The sequence below is a fragment of the Hyperoodon ampullatus genome, assembly GCF_949752795.1.
Source record: "Hyperoodon ampullatus genome assembly, chromosome: 8".
Classification (NCBI taxonomy): domain Eukaryota; kingdom Metazoa; phylum Chordata; class Mammalia; order Artiodactyla; family Ziphiidae; genus Hyperoodon; species Hyperoodon ampullatus.
In genome coordinates, this window is record NC_136921.1 from 56,026,676 (window position 1) to 56,044,915 (window position 18,240).

Genomic DNA, 18,240 nt, shown 5'->3' on the forward strand with positions numbered 1-18,240 from the left:
AGTACCACCAGGGCTGAGCCACTCAAATCCCACCTGAGGGCATCTGCTTGCCTGATACTATAAGTACCAGTGCTCCATACTATGAAAAGTGGCCCCATCTCAACCCTGTCTGAGTAGCCCAAAGAAAGGGTGGGCAGCTGACACAAGGATGGCAGTACATAGGCTGGCCAGAGATTGACTGGAGTGGTTTCTCTTCACAAATATAAAAGAATCCCTTTAATTCTCTTACTAATTTAGAATTCCAAACCTGGGGAAATTAGGCATTCATCTTTTCATTCATTCATGAAATATACATTCCACCACTACTGACTGTGTGAGACATTGTTCTAAGCAAAGGTGATAAAGTAGTAAAGAAAACAAAGTTCTCAATGTCAGTGACCTGATTTCTAGTGGGAGGGTGGACCGAAAAATCAGTATTTGTCAGATAATGATAGGCATGATTAAGAAAACAAAAGTAGATAAGGAGAAAAGAGTACTGGAGGGGAAAATAAGAGTAGTTGGAATGGTCAAGGAAGACTTTTTTTTTTTTTTAAGGGTGAAATTCGAACAGAGATTTAAATGAAGTGAAGGGGCAGCCATGCCAAGAGTCGGGAGAAGAGCATTTCAGAAAGAAGAAAGTGCAAGTACAAAGTCCCTGATGTGGGAATGAGCTCGACACACTTGAAGGACAGTCAGGAGGTTAGGTGGCTTTCTACGGTAGGTGGGCTGAAAAGTCATGAGATGAATGCTAGTCCAGAGTAGCCACCACAGTGGCCATACGTGGGAGGACCTCACTAGGATGCCACAGTTAGAAAGGGAGGAATGGAGCAGACCTACAGAGAGAATAAGACCATATGGCCTTGGAACGGGAGATGTGCTTTGGTTGTCTTGAGTAATGCTCCTTACCATTTCCAATTCCTGTCTATGTTTAGCCGGAAAACAAGTACCCCTTTCCCCAAGGTGTCTGTGTGGGTGTCTGCCTCTTGCCTCCCAAATGTCATTGTTAGAATAATGTGTAAGATCTCACTTGATTCTTACATAATGAATTTGAAAGACTGATTATTATTACCCATTTTTGGAGGTGATGAAGCTGAGATACTAAGTTAAATGACTTGCTCCACTCTCAAAATAAGTTTGTAAAAGAAGGTAAGCTAGCCCTTACACATTCTGACTTCACACTGTGCCTCTATACACGGGGAAAATTAAGTTTATGATCCTCTGTCATCATAGGTGTAGGTTATCTTAAAGAGTAACACTTCATCAGACTAAATTGCCTTTGCCCCCAAATGCCCATCTGCAAATTCAAGGGATCTGATTGCAGAAAAGAAAAAGCAATAGGATGGTCAAAGGGTAGTATAAAAAAAAGTCACCTCACTGAATGGTGAAATGGCACTCTTCCTGAACACTATACTTCAATAATAAGGTAGTTTTAATCTATTGCCAAATACCTGGGTTCTCTCATCCATTTGCCTTGACTTTTGCTTGTATTACTCTACCTCTATTCCTACCAGGTGCCAAGCATCACCCATTTCATGTTTAAATTATCTGTCACCCCTATCCTAGCTCCCCCGTAATTCATACACTGTGCAATATGCATTCATAGTATGCGATCAACAAATGCAGGGTAGTTAAAGCTATGGGTCATGTAATCCATTTCTCAACATGATATACACCGTAAAAAGGCAACTGCAGTAAAAGGGGGATTGATTTAAGAGGCTCCCTGGGCAACAACAGTCACAATTTCCAAATGTGCCAAAAATTCATTAGGACTCCATGTCAGATTGCTGTAATCTCTGCTGCAATGGTTTAATAAATACAGTGATGTGCTGTTCTGGAGGCTATCCTATATAAGCAGTGTCTTCCCATGATCATATTCTTCTCTTGAAGAATTATCTATGTTTCCTGATTTGTCTTAATGATACTTGAAGGACTCTGCAAACAACCTGCCTACAGTAGAAAATGTTGAAATAAATCACAGGGGCTATCAACTACAGTCCAAGCTTTGTGAATTCTCCAAAGACATTTGATACAGAAGAGGCAGGAAAATGTCAGTACCTCTATTTATGCCCTACAGCTAACTAATTTTATGCTAATTTCATTTCTATACTGTGATTCCTTATTCTACATGTTGATGGATAGATTTCATGAGTTAATTCTCTAGTCCCTGTTGCAGGCGGACTGGACATAAATCCCAGGGTTTTGTAGAAGAGGCAGTTGTTCCACGCTACCTATTATCAGCACAAACACGTTGCAACCGTGGCTTATTTATCAAGAGATTGCTACTATTCTGCACATTTTCCAAGTGGCTTCATCTACCCCACAATAGCTTTTAATGGGAGAAGTGTAACAGTCTTTGTGGTTTGTTTATTATTATCTATTAGGTTTTTAATTTCTCCAGGTCTGACTGGGAGAAGAGTTTGGACTTCTTTCTCATTTTATAAAAGACACCTAGAAAATGAGACAAGGAAATTAGTTAGCTAGGGCTTACTGCTTCAGGAGACACCTCATGGGAGGGATTTATTTGGGCAAGGTTGGTGACCCATGGGTTTCCCATCTGTGTGTCCTCAGAATGGGCAAGTAAATATTAGCTTCCAGGCTTAGCTGTTTTCCCTGTGTTTTCTTTGGTCTCTCTAGTTTATAGATTTCCAGCCTGAAAAATAGTTGATCATGGAGATTCTTTGCTAAATAACAGACATTAAGGAATTTTAAGGACTCAACTTTAATAATAGTTCATATTTATTGAGTGTTTATGATGTGTTAGGTATTGTGTCACATTATTTAATCTAATCCTTGTAACAAGCTTATGGGATAGTCATTATTTTTATCCCAATTTCACAAAGAAGGAAATTGAGGTTTAAGTTGCTTATGTAACTTTCCTCACATTCTCACAGCGAATGCCAAGCCATAGCGATAAACCACAGACACCATTTTCTTAACCATCACATCTTGCTGCCTAAGGGTGATCCTTGTTGATTCTGTTCCTTTCTATCCTAACTATCCAAGCTTCCTTATAGGAATTATCTCCTAGCTTCGAATTTTCATTCTATTTCCTGGGGACTGATCTCAACTGCTGGCTCTGGTACAAAGAGAACACCTGTTTGACTTAATCAGCTTTGATCCAACAATGTATTATCTTCAAACGGCAGCTCCTGTATGACTGGCCTGCCCTCTTGGGCAGAGAAGGACAATCCCAGTGAATTGATTTATTATTTTAATCTTGTACACACATATTTTCACTTAGTGAGTATCCATAACACAAGAGACTTTGAAATGGCAAATCATAAGGCCTGTGTAGCTCCTGCTGGCCAGAGTTGAAGGTAATATGGCAGAGACTGTTGCCTAGTAGCAATTCTCCCCTTCTTCTGTGACAGTGTAATATCTAATTTTTAATTAGGTATACGGCTGCCCAGATGAAGACTACATTTCCCATACTCCCTTTGTGCCAGATATAGTCACATGACTAAGTTCTAGCCAATGGGATGTGAGAAGTAACATTGTGGGATATGCCAACAAAGGAAGACGTATGTTCTCTTCATCTGCTTTTCTTCCTTCTAGATGGCTGGAATGTGGATGTGACAGTGAGCTAATCTCAGACCAGGCAGACAAGAGTGGCAATGCCCTAGGAAATGCAGAGGAACAGGAGTTGGGTCCCTAGACCTGGTGAAGCAGAGTTGCCACATTAGGGGTGGACTGCTTACCTTCAGACTGTTACAAGAAACAGAAATAACTTTCTACCTTCCATGTACAATGTTGACTTATTTGAAGTAGCAGTGTCTGAATCCATGCCCTACCTACCACAAGTAGGTTAATCTTAACGAAGTCCTTCCCATCTTTTTCAGAATCTTTTTTTATTTCTTCTAATCTATAAAGCAGGCCAAAAGGAACACTGAGAAAATAAGAAAAAACTTTGAAAAATACACTGGGTCTAGGAGAGTAGGTGACTATTTTTGAGAAAAAAACTTTTTTTCCCCAAATAGTGCTAAAATATCAAGATAAGTGTACCTATTTTATCAATCACCTGAATTCTAGATGTTTAATCTGCATGATGTCAAATATCCACCTAGCAGATTAGTCATTCATCATAGTATTGAATTCTGTTTCAACAAGTTATGGAGACACGAACCTCAACAAATTCTGTAAATCACAGTCACTCACTACTTTTAAAATTTCAATGGGCAGACGAATCACCTGGGAACCTTATTAGACATGCAAATTTCTTGGTTCTACCCTAGATCTGAACCATGTGTGAGGCTCAGGAATCTGTCTTTGTATGAATCAACCAGGTGATTCTCTGGCTCACCAGATATGGAAACTTGTATGGAATATTGGTAATAATAATAGGAATAATTATAGAAATATTGCATCATTCACTGACATATCTGAACCAGTATCCTCTGAACGTTGCATTTGCATTATTATTTGATAATGTCTAAATGAAGTGAGAACTAATTATGTATCAGGCACTATATACAATTTTTGACATGTTATTTCATTTAATTTTCAAAATAAAAAGGCATTTTTTTACTAATTTTTCTCATTTTATAGATGAAGACAATGACGTTTGATAAGTTTAGATAGACTTGCACAGTATCTAAGCTAAGACATGGCAGAGCTGGGTCTCTGCTCCAAAGTCCAAGAGTGTAACCCTGAGATGCGAAGGCCTTTCCTCATTCTTAGCACTATCATTGATCGGGGAGAAAAAACCATGCTTCAAACGTTATTCAAGTAAGGACAGTAGTTAAGTGCATCGGCGTTCAATAGTCTACAACGCTATTTGCAAGATATCATATAGGACTCACGAAAGAAATGAATTCAGGAATTAAAAGAAAAGGAAGAGCATTAAAACATTTTTTGCTAATTCTAAACACCAAGCTTTTTATAAACCATCTTAGCTATTAACACACTTACACGCACATTTGATCTATATAAAAATGCTTTCAGTGATTTCCCAAGATTGTGCCTGCTCTATTTTCATAATTTTAAATTCACTATCATTTAATTCAAAATCTTTTAGTGAATTGTTTCATTTTTTGTAATTTAATTATATATATATATATATATATATTTTTTTTTGGTCTGTACTTGACTAAGCTGTGGTTAGCATTTTTTAGTTTTGTCAGTTTTTGTCACAGTGTATATACATGTATATAAACTGTATGTGTGTGTGTGTTTGTGTGTATGCCACCCCGCCCATATACACACAAACATAAATCATTTATATATGCACATCTACATATTACAGCTATCAATCTCTGTAGAAAGAGGAATCATGATGTGGATTACAAATTCATGTTAATTTAACATGTATGCTTGTGGGTTTTCTTAATTTAAAATAATACTTACATAAGTAAGACACCAGAATATATCAAATCTTAAGTGGGTCTCTAATTACAGCAGGAAGTTAAAAAAAAAATTAACATACAAAATGTTACATTTAACTCAAAGACATCAATAAATCTCATGCTTCTGTTTTATAGGAAGAATTTTTAACCAACAGTACTTCTCAGGAAAGAAAAAAGTCTCCATTTTCAACAAAAATAAAAATCTAAAATTAAATAGATTTTATACCTTCATTTATATTATGTGCAAAATTATCTTAAATATTTGTTATGGATGAAGTGGCCTTCTACCAAATTGGGCCTTTTCATAGTAGAAAATGTTAACATAAATTGTTGCATAAATCATTGCCTTGTAGCATACCAGAAGGCGCATATAAAAACCCATATCTTTACTGCACATATTTCCCATTAACCATAATCTATTAGTAATTGAAGTTCATTACAAACTCTTGTAGACTTTATTGCTATCGCGCTGCATGACATACCGAACCTGGCTTGCATAACAAGAAGTCCTTGCTGGGAAATATCCTATTAACAATGACAGTGCATTTGTCATTGTAATAATAAACCTGTAGATTATAAATTATCGAGGCGCCATTTGTGCTGCCCTGGCTTAAAGGTTTGTCAGTGCCTCCATTTTAAAACCCTGATTTTCAGTGAGTTGTAACTCAACTATCAGAATCTGCAGTGAGCTGCAACTCTGCATCCAAGGACTCAGCTCAAGAGTCTTTTTGGAGCAATTCTCAAGTATGATTTACATTTTCCAATCAAAAAGAACAGTGGTCTGCTGGCCTGTGTACAACAGTATTGAAGGGACCTGTGAGACATAATCATTTCCCACCAAGAAAAATATGTTTAGACCTGGCCCAGATACCTAAGGCTATTTAAGATGAAACTTTATAGCAGTCCCAATTTTGTGCCTTAAAAAGACATTATTTAATTTTTAGGAGGGTGACAACTAAACTCAAATGTCAGGCATTCACGTTAACGACATATACCAAGTGATGTTTCCTTTCATGCAAGAGCCGCCACTCCTGCCACTTTCATATTAATAACTTGAAAAATAGAAGAATTTATATGGAGCAGTGAGAAAACATTACTGAGAAGGGAGAGGAGCATGGGAGAAGCAAATGTAATATTGAAACAGAAATAGCTACAACTGTGTAAACAGATGTGCCTTTGGCTTCGAGGTGAACTTTACCAGTCTGTGATATTTCTCAGCCAAGGAGATGGAAGCCCGCAGGACCAGAATAGGGCTTTCTGCATTACAAGGGCAACTGGTTCCACAAACTTCGATCTTTCTTACCTTAAAATGGGGTATTAGATAATTACGGTTACTTGAAAAATCTCCCCAATTCCCAAATTAAGAACATGCATTTCCATGACTATGATCACAGTAACCAAGAAACTCACATCTTGGGGCTCTGCAGAGAGGGAGTGATTGACAGGGGCTGACTTTGGACACTTGTGCGCAAGACCGGAAGTTAGGTAGGATGGGAAAGTGACGGCGAAGGAGAAGCTCAGCCTGGCCCTGACAGCTGTTACTGACTGCTCCAGTGAACTGACAAGTAAGAAAAATATAATACATGATAAAGTGAGACAGAAATGCAAAATTGAACTGTAGAAACTCTCAGTACTTGGGGGAATGTAACACAATTAATTCTCACTAGAGGATTAAAGAAACAGATTTCATGGACAGGACCCTTTTGATCAGGATCTTAAAGAATTACATCTTTTTTTTTTTTCTCCTTTTCTTTAGAGACTCCTCCCCCACCCCATCCCCCAGTGCAATGTCCTTTTCTGGGATAAGTCACAACAAGAGGAGAATAATAGATTCCTATTTCAGGAATGACCATTAGCTTGGGGTGGGGTGGACTAATTTATGTTTGTCGAACTCGGAGCCAGAATGTACCAATTGCTGGGGTGGGGGGGCAGGGGAGCAACTAAACTGTGGCCAGAAGGAATAAATCTTTTTTATTTCGAGGAAACGCTAATATCTAGGTCCTTCTAGCCTCTTTCAATGGGACATTGGGCCTTCAGTTTTAGTCAGTCATTAAGTGGGAAAAAGCAGAGCAAATGGGCTCTTTTCCCAAATGTCTTTGAAAGAAAAGTCAAATAGTTCAGACGGTATCAGTGCAGTCTTCTGCATAGCAAATTCACTAAGAAGGACTAAATGCAAAATCCTAAACCCATGTCCCAGATACTATGCTAAGCAATCAATGTATTTCACTGCGTTCCTGCAAATCATGAAGTAGGTTTTAATGTCTCCATTTTACAGAGGGAAAAACTTGATACTTTGGCAAGTTGTGGAAACTAAGGCAGGTTAAGATTTGCCTAATATCAAACAGCTATTAAGTGGTACAGTGGGAATTCAGATTCAGGCCTATCTGATAGCATAAACTGTGCCACATGCCAGCTCTATACCACCCATATTGTTGTTTTTAAAATTAATCTCATGAAATAAACTAGAGAGAGCTCAATAGAGAGCCAGTTTCCAACAGCCAAACCTTAATTCATGTTACTTAATAACTATGCTTTTCTCTTCCTTCCTTCCTTTCTCTCTCCCTCTCTCTCTCTCTCTTTCCTTCCTTTCTCCCTCTCTTAATTTGATTGATGCCCTCAGTCATGGTATCATTCTGCTTTACTTTTATTCTCAAGAGCTATTCCAAAATATAGTGATTTCATGTTTAACTAAGGCAATAAATAAATAAATACTGTTATTTCCTCAATAAAAATTATTGGTTCTATCAAAATTACACAATATTGTCTTTGACTTTTTTAGAACAAAATCCACAATTCAAGATCTACTTTTCATTTGAAAATACTTTTGGTCTCTATAACAATGAAGCACATAGAGTTTGCCCACCCCTAGAGAAAAGTTCTGCCATCTTAACTTCAAATTTCTCAATGTGCTCAGACTCTTTACTTCCTCTGTTAGCATCTTTGTCATTTGGTGATAGATACCTGTTCTTTCACTTGCTTCCTTTTCAAACTCCATCCTAGTGTTCTAATAAATCACATTTTTTTCCCTAGCAAGTTTTATGTCCTTTTATAATGGTGAACATGACTTACATAGTACACAGAGTACTGAAATATTCTGAACAAATGGAGTAGGGTCATTTCAATTCCAAATATTTGCCCAGGCAATAGTTTGCCATTTGGAACCAACCTGGAAGCCAATGAAAGCATGATGAGCCACCTGCTCATTCTCTCGTTACCATCCCCAAGAATTTGAAACAATTATTCCCATTCCTAGAGCACCTTTCTTGCAAAGAGTTTGCCAGTTTCCAGGTATATTATTTCATTTATCAACCCAAGCTTCTCACTAAAATAAAAATGGATATTTCAGGAGAATGTAAAAACCTACTCTGTGTCATATCCAATGATATGCCCAAAGTTTTCTCTTCATGGGGAACCAAAGAACAAGGACATCAAATGTCTTACTCCAAGGATAAAGCATATGACTTCAGTAAGGAATGATTTCCTCTCTGCCCTGACCAAATTCCCATGTCTTCAAAAGCTAAAGATGGTTTAAACCCAGAATAGCAATTATGGTTATTGGAAAAAAAGGAATGTTAGACATAAGAGAGAATTCTTGTTATTGGGGAATGGAGAAGAAACACATATGCACGACTCTACGTCAAATATGTGAAGTAACACAAAAAATACATTTTAAATTTGGAGATCTGATAGTATAGTGTATCTGGGTCTTCCATCCTGGGTCACGGCAAGGGAGACAGCAAACCTCATACAGCAATCTTTCTTTAATCATGAGGAGCTACTGCAAAGTAAAACTGTCACTTCTAGCATAGCATGGCTAAACCTGTAAGGGCAAGAGAGGGAAACAGAGGACACCATACCCCAGGATGTGTTCTCATTAGCTCCAGAGTGGCACAAAAAAGCATTCCTGAGATCCCTATTCACTCTGCCCTCTAATACCCTAATGAGTGTGCAAGGGTCAAGAAATGGCCACTGGTCCTCATCAGATATTTTACACATGATGAGGAGATGTAATCAGAGAGGGTTTCTTGGGCAGGGGGGCTGGAAGACACTGAGAGCACAGTGGATGCCAGGGGTCACGTAGCGTTCATTGCTGACAGGCCATGGCACCATGTTTGTTCACTTTACTCTCACTATACAGACCAAATGTAAGTGCTGGCTCTCCCTTAGAGTGACAGCCAAACTCTCCCTACCCAAAACATATAGAGAAGGATGGGTAGAGAAAGACTTTCTGAATTTGAACTTTTACTCAAAATGGCTAAGTAATCCATTATTTGTCTGAATTTACCTAAAAGTAATTCGATTATATTTTCCACCATTGGATGGAAATGAAATTGAAAGCAACAAAAACGAAGTCCAATTTGTGAAAAAATAAATTAAAATTCTGCTTCTGTAACTTTCGAAATATGCAATCTATCACTCACGTAAGGACTCAAAATCTATGTAAGTCAGTTTCTTCCTCCTTCCACCTTTGAAATCTATATTACCGATACCGGGGCATGACATACTGTTGACAGTGGAAGGAACATTCCCATAACAATAAGATAGGCTTGATTTCAGATATGTTGTTTTACACTCTAATAACCCCTTCTTCCCACTGCCATGCAAATTTCTCCTAATCTGTAAAGGTCTTGCTATCCTGAGCCAAACTGCTTTCCACCCAATTTCCATATGTTATCTCTTAGGCACAGTGCATCACAGCACTGGGAAAATTATCTCTTAAACACAGCCCAGTACATATGTATTCACGCCTGTGCATCTTGCCCCATGAGAAGAAATTAGTCCCTCCATAATTAGACAAAACTATCAGTCAGTAGTTAAAGAAACTCAAAGTTTCAGCAAAAGAAAGCCACCCCAGAAGTCCTGGTCTCCACTGTTAAAGAGATCACATAGAACTTTTCATTCTCTATACTCCATATGCTAAACCCCATGAAATCATTTTCTGATCACATCTTCTAACTGTACCCAATTCCTAAAACTTTTCCACTATGACTTATAGGACTGCTGGTCTATTACAATTAAAGACCCCTTATGTTTCAGACCCTGACTCTCTCTTGAGAAAGCCCTTTCAGATGATAACTGTTAACCCTTCTGCAGTCTCCTACACTGGACTTGCAGGAGGGATGGGTGTCCTCTCACCCCCTCATCGCTCCTTCCTTTGTATTTTCTCTTCCTTCTCCACAAAAACACTTTGAATCTCAGAGGCTCAGGTGCTTCCACACACCAGTCGTCCTTGTACTAGTCGTCAACTCAGACTCAGGCTACTTCTGAATTTTGGAAGATTTTTGATCCTGGCTCATAGTCACTTCCTTTTGCACTCCAGCTTCTTGGTGATATCAACGCCCTTCTAGTCCAACACGATCCTTCTAACACCTGGCTTCTCAGTCCCAGAACTCCTCTCTTCCTAGGATCTGTTCCTCTGTGTTCCTCAGCCATTTGCTCTCATGAATATATCACAGACCTTGTCATTATCTGAACTACATCCCTTCCACATTCTCTGTTTCCAGCATCGCACTCTCTGATGACTACCTGCTATCTTTCCAGCCCACTCCTTCCAGTATCTTCTCTTCAACCTCCCTTTGAACCCATCAGAACCTAAAATCTATCAATGATAGCAATGTTTCACTTTTCCTGACCATTCTGGATTCACTCCCTTTCTCATCCAGCCTTAGTTCTGTGACCAAGAATTATAAACCTTCCCTTGCAGGTATTCATGATTTCTTTGCCTCTCTCTAGCTTCTTCAAAGGGAAAAGCACAGCCCTAGTTAAATTCAATTGTCTACTCCATGCCTGCAACTGTGCAACTCAACATGATTGAAGAAAAGCATAAACTATGATAAATGGCCTCACTTTCAATTCATGACCACTCATCTCAAATGGGCTCTTCATGCTAACTGGAAATTATATTTCCATATCTGTTTCTCTCCCACTCTAACAGTGGACTATTTCATACTTGAAATCTCCAATTACCTCTTCCCCCATCCTCCTTTCTTAGTTGATGACTTGGTTCATCCTCCTCAACTTCATATTTTACTGAGAAAGTACAAGCAACCAAAAGAACTTCTGCAAACTCCCCCCACATCTGCTGACCTACCTGCATCTGTCCCTGTACACTCCACCTTCTCTCCTGGTACTTTGGATGCATTGTCCATGCTCTTATCTAACGCCGATGTCTCTCATTGTGCCCTGGGTGCCAGTTCCTCCAGTCTGCTCAAAGATATTGCAATTATCCCCTCTTCTTCCTGAACCATGATTTTCCTTTCTCTGTTAGATCTTTCTCATCAACATCCTAATTTACTGTTTATTCTCCTACATAAAAAATTTCTTAACTAATTCTACTTCCTCCTCCAGCTACCAGTTATTTTTGTCTTTCCCTTTACAGAAACTCTCCTTAAAAGTGTTCTCTAGGGCTTCCCTGGTGGCGCAGTGGTTGAGAGTCCGCCTGCCGATGCAGGAGACACGGGTTCGTGCCCCGGTCTGGGAGGTTCCCACATGCCGCGGAGTGGCTGGGCCCGTGAGCCATGGCCGCTGAGCCTGCGCCTCCGGAGCCTGTGCTCCGCAACGGGAGAGGCCACAACAGTGAGAGGCCCGCGTACCACCAAAAAAAAAAAAAAAAGTGTTCTCTGTACTCACTGTCATTCATTTTCATGTTATTTCATTCTCCCTTGAGCCCATTCTGTTTACTTCATACTACTCCACTGATCCTGCTCTTTTCAGCATCTCCAGTGATCTCCAGATGACTGGATCCAATGGTATACCCTTAGCCCTCACTTTATTCCATCTATTAGCAGCATTTGTCACATTCTATCTTGAAATGCAGTCCTGTGACTTTCAGGACACCCCCTCTCAGGTTTTGCCTCACACCTCATTTGCCACTACTTCTAAGGCTTTTTTTTTTTAATAGGAAGTATAAGCCCTTTGAAAATATTTATTTGTTTGTTTGTTTCTTTGTTTATTTATGGCTGTGTTGGGTCTTTGTTGCTGCACACGGGCTTTCTCCAGTTGTGGCAAGCAGGGGCTACTCTTCACTGCGGTGCACCGGCTTCTCATTGCGGTGGCTTTTCTTGTTGCAGAGCACGGGCTCTAGACGAGCAGGCTTCAGTAGTTATGGCACGTGGGCTCAGTAGTTGTGACTCACGGGCTCTAGAGCACAGGCTCAGTAGTTGTGGCGCCTGGGCTTAGATGCTCCGTGGCATGTGGGATCTTCCCAGACCAGAGCTCAGACCTGTGTCCCCTGCACTGGCAGGCAGATTCTTAACCACTGTGCCACCAAGGAAGTCCTTCTAAGGCTTTTGTGATGGTTAGTTTTACATGTCAACTGACTGAGGGATTCACAGATAGATGTGCTAAGGGATTCACAGATAACTGGGCTAAGGGATTCACAGATAGATGGCAAAGCTTTATTTCTATGAGGCTGTTTTTGGAAGAGACTAGCATTTGAATTGGTAGACTGAGTAAAGAAGATCTTCACCTCACCAATGTAGGTGGACATCACCCAATCTATTGAGTGCCTGAATAGAACAAAAAGGCATATGAAGGGCAAATTTGCTCTCTGCTTGAGCAGGGACATCCATCTTCTCCTGCCCTGAGACATCCATGCTCCTGGTCTTCAGACTCAGACTAGGACTTGCACCATTGGCTCCTTTGGTTTCTCAGGCCTTCGGGTTTGGACTGGAACTACACCACCAGCTTTCCTGGGCCTCCAGCTTACAGATGGCAGATCATGGGACTTCTTAGCCATGATAATTATGTGAGCCAGTTCCTCATAATATATGTTTCTATATATCTCTATATTGCTACATAAATCCTGTTGGTTTTGTTTCTCTGGGGAACCCTGACTAATACAGCTTCTTTTTGAGGTCCTCCTCATCTCCCTGACCTCTTACTTTTGGAGTGGCAAAGACTCAATCTTGGGTCTTTTATTTTTTTAATCTATACTTACTCTTATTATCTTGGGGCTTTTCATTTAATTTATTTAAGTACTCTTGATAGGCTGGCAGCTCTTAGATTTCTCTCTCTCTGAGTTCTAGATTTATAGACACAACTGCCTTTGTGGAATCTCTTCTTAAATGTGTAATAGGCTTTACACAAATTTAATACACCTAAACATTAAGCTCCTAATCTCCCCAAACTCACCCCCAAGCAAACCTTCTCCATCTCAACCTTCTCCATCTCATCTTTGCTTCATTTCAATGAATAAGAATGCCATCCTTCTAGAAGCTCTGGCCAGAAACTGTATATTCCTTCTTGAGTCCCTCTTTAATCACTCCTCACCCCAATGTAATGCTATTAGTCCTTAACATCTCTCTGCCTGAATGTTCTTTACTCAGAAGACCCATGACTCTTTTACCTCCTTCAGGTCTTTACTTAAAGTCCATTCTACATTAGGCCTTCCCTGACTTTCCTGTTTAAAATTGCAACCCTCTGCTCTCAACACTTACCATTCACTTTCACGGCATTTTCACCTGCACTGACCCTGCAAAATCATTACCTGACACACAAGGAGCCCCTTAGGGAGCTAGATGCCCTCTCATTAGACAACTGACCTTCCAGGGTGGAATCCTCAGGTCTCCTTGACAGCCACCCCTTCCTTTTGAACATTTTTTTTTTGCAGAATTTATTGCTCACTCTGACCATGAAAATGCACACTGGTTTGCTTAATTAGCTGCAGAAACAATACATGTTGACAAAGTAAAGTGGTGATGAAAGGAAGTTCATTACTTTCACTACATAAAAGACGGGCAGGATGGCTTACTAACATATCATGATAATAATGATGTGATAATTATTACAATAACTGTGATTTGTTGATCACCCAATGATAGAGAAAATTTTCCAGGTAACTCTCTTTTTCCTGCCTCATATAAAGAAAGAGGGCTCTCACTGTGGATCTCTGAACTCTTGGGAAGGAGGCAGGAGCAGCTGAAGTGGGACAGGGTTGGTGAGATTGATGCCTCCGTGGCAGGAGAAAGGGTCTCTTACCTTGCGAAACTACACAGACTAACTGTTGTTGAAGAGCTCTTCTAGGGAGAGCAGGTGTGGAGATGAGTGATGCGAAGAATTTACCAAGAACTAGGGTAGGAAAACAGTAGTAAACAGTTTAAATACTACATTTTAAACAAAAGACCCCTGGGGAATCCGTCGGGGGTTGTAAATCCCTGATACTGACTTCTGGGGCCCTTCAAATCCTAAATAAAGTTTATAATCTGAATATCAGTGCCCTACTTTTTCTCTGTGTGCTGCATAATTTTTTCTCTTGTCTCTTTTTTCCCTGAGAGTTAAGTTTTAAACAGATTTTACAGATAAAGGAACTAAGAAAAAAAAGGTTTATATATACAGCACTGTTAGTTTACTCACCAAATATTTACTGGGCACAAACTATGTGCCAGGAACTGGGCTAGGTGGTGAGGAATCATCAGAGTACCAGATGGACAAGATACCAGCTTTCATAGTATATATATTCTAGTGAGGATTACAGACAAAAGGGAAAAAAATAACAGGATGTTAAATGGGGCTTTTCCTATCTTGGAGTTTTAACTGAGGTCTTAAAGCTGAGAATAGTAGGTGTAATGGACTCCAAACTCTAAATGTAGGGTTAGATCTTCTATGTTGGCTATACAAGAAGATTGGATAGAATCACTTCTGCCAACTGTTTTAACACTCACCTCCTGGCTATAAAGAACAGGAAATAAGAGAAGCCTGGGAGTAAGGAGTGATGAACAGGGTGTTGTCAGAGTACAGCCCAGGGTAGGGGAGCAGATTCCTTCATCCTCAGAAAGTTTAATCCTCAGAAAGCAGAAGTCTGGGAGATATAGGTTCTGATATCTTACTACTCATAGCTGAATGCCTCTAGCCAACCCCGTGTAACCTTTGGTAGCAGGTTTCATTGGAAAGTCTTTGCTATGAACTCAACGTGTCCCCGCAAAATTCATATGCTGAAACCTAATCCTCAGTGTGGTGGTATTTGGAAATGGAACCTTTACAAGATGACTAGGTCATGAGGGTGGAGCCCTCATGAATGGGATTAGTGCCCTCATAAAAGAGATCCCAGAGAGATTCCTCACCCCTTCTGCCACATAAGGTTACAGTGAGAAGATGGCCATCAGTGAGGAAGTGGGCTCTCATCAGACACAGCATCTGCCAGCCCCATGATCTTGGACTTCCCAGCTTCTAAAACTGAGAAATAAATGTTTGTTGTTCATAAGATACCCAGTTTATGGTATTTTTGTTGTAGCAGCCTGAATGGACTGAGACAGTCTTGCATGCCCTGAGGTGGGCAGCACAAAGCTGAATTATTTCCTCTGCTCCAGATATGGTCTTTGCAAAAGGGAACTGTACTTGGGTTATCTCAAAAGTGGATTGGTCAAAGGAGTGAGGAGACACCAACATGGCTGCTTGGGGGAATAGGCCACAGGAAGCCAGGAATTGAAGGAGGTGTAATCAACCAGCACCTAAGGCATTTACTATATCAGAAAATTGCAGAGGGGGAGTCTCAGCTGGAGAATCAGCAGTCAGGCCTACAACTCATAGACAGCCCTGATGCCAGGTTACAATTATCCAAGTGAAGTAAGTCCTTTTACACCCCACCTGGCTCTGCCCTTGCTTCAATCCTGAAGAAGGCACAGGAAGCCTACACCCTTCAGTGAGGGCGGGAGGGGGATGTAAACTAAGGGAAATAGTAAAAAGGCTGATCTTGCCCTCTTTGTCCAATGCAGTCTCTCCAGCCTGAGGCAGGCCCAAGTTGGGGAAGCTAAAAAGCTTTATATAGTATAAGTCTAAGGAATTAAAGTGTAGATGTCTCCCTCGATTAGAATTTTAATACCTGAGAGGAATAGGAGATGCTATGGGATTACCTATTGTGGAGGATAATGAGTTAAGAGATCAAGGCTAATAGAAAGTTGTTTTCTGCTTCCATACACCAGTCTGGCTCATTCAATAGTCAGGTTTGTAGAGAACAAATAAATAACCCCGCAGACTGAGATTAGTGCTGTGAATGAGCTAACAGGTCAGGAGAGGCCTCTCTCAGACAAGCGTCCTTGAACACTTGAGAGACCTGAATGATGAGAAGCCAAGCAAACAAAGAGATGAGGAAAGAGCTTTCTCACCAGAGGAGACAGCAAAAGGGAAGGCCACAAGGCAGAAGAAGCTTTTAATGATCGAGGAGTTGACCAAAGAGCAGCATCAGAAGCAGCAGAGGGAGAGAGGCCACTGCTGAGGTTGGCATTGGGGGCAGAGGCCTGACTCTCTGGTGAATTTGGATCTTGACCTTGAGTTCAAGATTAATTACAAAGGCAATAAGAATCCATTCAAGGATTTGAAGGTGATCAGACTGGTGTTTTAAACAAACACACAAACAAAGAAAACAACTCTGGCTTCTATGAGGACAATGTATTGCTGGTGAGTAAGAGTAGACCCAGAGGTGCCAGATATGTGAGACATGATAGTAGCGTGGCCTAGGTATTAGACGCAGAGTTGAAGAGAAGTGGGTGGATTTCAGATAAAAGTTGTAGGTAGAATTTGAGCCACATATTGAGGGGTCCATTAAGAATCTTTAGTGGATGCTACTGCTACCCTGTTCTTCCCCTCTCCGTTGGCAGATACACCCATTCCCCAGCTGCCATGAGTGCTGGATGCTAATTGCTCACAGCTGCCACCTTTTCTGGAGAATTTTCCCAGTAAAACAGTGCTTGGGAACTTATGTCCTCCAACCTCCCACTCCTAGGGAGCCAGAAACCTGACACGTGGTTATAAAAGGCCAGCTTCCTTGCCTCAAGGTGAGACCAATGCAGTGCACACTTTGCATTCCAGAGCTTCCCTGTGGGATGATACTGAAGCTAGTCTCACTTAGCTCTTTTCTCCAGTCCTCTCCTATTCTCCCCAGCCCCTGCCCCATTCTCCTGAGAGCACTGACCAAATAAATCACCTGAATATCACTAAATCAATATCAATATAATAAATCACTTGAGAATTCCTGCCTAGGGCTCTGCTTCTAAGGAACCCAACCTGAGACAGAATTTAATTTTGAACATGTTACATCTGACATGACTATGAGGCATCCAAGTGGTGATGTTAAGTAGGCAGGTTGATATATGACTCTACCTCAGAGAGATGGAGTATCTGGGCATCAGTAGCATACGAATGGTATTCATAGCCAGAGGGATGGATGAAATCTCCAAGCAGGTATGTAATTAGATAACAGTGTCTGGAACTGAGCCCTGAGATCGCCAACATTTAGAGGTAGAAGGTAAGGATTCCACAAAAGAAAGAGTATGGTATCTTGGAATCTGAAGAAACCCTATCTTTAGGCCTAGATTTGGGGACATAATAGGGCTCTACTATATAATATTATGGAGAGTATTAGATTCTCGAGTGACCGGTGATTGTCTCTTTTAATACACAACACAGAGAAAATTCAGGAAATGCCATTTCCCGTTAAAGAATCTTTTAATCATTGATACCTGCAAACTGATTCTTTTAAAATCTTTGTAATGTTAGGTAAGGTTATTTCATGTTAACTGCACAATTAACTCATGTCATCAGTGAAGCTTTTTTCATTTGAATGAAGTCCCCAGTCCCTTTAAATTAGAATTTTCCTCATTTGCTGAAGTCTTCCAATTACTAAGTTGAATTAGTAGTGCACTAAACTTTTATTTCCAGAGAAATGAATTCAAGTAGAGGTCATCCATGCAAATGAGCTGAGTGATCTCAAACTAGCATTTAAGTGTACCAGAAAGTTCTATCTATATTAGTTGTTTTATTTATTTATTTATTTATTTATTTATTTATTTATTTATTTATTTATGGTTGGTTGGTTGGTTGGTTGGGTCTTTGTTGCTGTGTGCAGGCTTTCTCTAGTTGTGGCGAGCAGGGGCTACTCTTTGTTGCAGTGTGAGGGCTTTTCATTGCGGTGGCTTCTCTTGTT